Raw genomic sequence first — 1,248 nt, 5'->3', positions numbered from 1 at the left:
GTGGAGGAAAAGGAGGACCCAAAATGCAGCAAACTGATGATACGAGTGACGTTTATTTTCAAAGGTGGCAGTGGCAAAAAAACAGGCAACGAAGCGTGAGTAATGACAAACCTAAACTGGGAGAAACTAAAGAGCAAACCTGAAATCTTACAAAATGGAGAGCGGAGCAGAGAGACGCAGACCAAGGACCAGGATACCAAGAAACACAGACGAGCCGACAACGAACACAGACCGACACCCACTATATATACACACACACAAGGTAATCGGGTAATTACACACAGGAGGGAAGAACAGCTGATCTGAATACACATGATGACTGGAGGACACAAGCTGAACACAATGACAACAGACACAGACTTTCAGAACAAAACAGGAAATCTAGAACCCGAACTGGACACAAGGGGGGAGGACACAGAATAACTAGAACAGAGGGAAATAATCACAAAACACAAAACGCTGGGTCAACGACCCAGGACCATGTCATAAAGAAGTCCAGACGCTTTTCTTTCCAAGCTCCTTGGACTATACTGAATAATAACACAATTTACATTAACTAATGTTAAAGAGCTTAGCCATAACCAGTGTTAGGTGTAACATGTTACAAAGTATTGTTAATGTAATCACATTGCATTTTTTAGTAATGTAGTAATGTAACACATTACTGTGCGTAATTCCATTAAAATTACAATTATATCATTACTCATATTCCAAAGGTTCTTTAGTTGTCTGTACACTGGCCTAATAAAAATAAAAATAAATCAAACAAACATGCCGTTGTCTTTCGGCGCAGTTGTGCTCCAATCCACTGATTTCAGTGTGTGTGTGTGTGTGTCGAGTAAAATAGTGCACTTGTCTATAACTGGTGATGAGTGCCAATATGGACCTTACTTTTGCTTTTAATGAACAAAAAAACAAGTGTGTGATGCAAACTCTGTATAGGGCAGAAACAACTACATTATCCTGCTGATAGAACTTCACTTGTATAACTATGCATGTGACAAATAAAGAACCTTGAACTTTGAACCATCTACAGAGACAGTATACTAATGCAAATCTAGCCAAAAATCAGTCAGTGCAGTGAGTCAATGCAGACCCCTGCCCAGCAGCCAGACCCTGAACAGGTAACAAAGACAGTGATGTGCAGTCAAGCTTGAGGCTTCTTCAAGCTTGTGTTTTTTAGAGTAGAACCATTGTGGTGATCGCTTTGCAGCTTCTCTAGGCTGGTTTTCATCTTTGCTTCATCTT

Source organism: Pundamilia nyererei, unplaced genomic scaffold (assembly GCF_000239375.1).
Source record: "Pundamilia nyererei isolate P.nyererei 1_Seehausen unplaced genomic scaffold, PunNye1.0 scaffold00858, whole genome shotgun sequence".
Classification (NCBI taxonomy): domain Eukaryota; kingdom Metazoa; phylum Chordata; class Actinopteri; order Cichliformes; family Cichlidae; genus Pundamilia; species Pundamilia nyererei.
Note: the sequence above shows the minus strand (reverse complement) of the source record.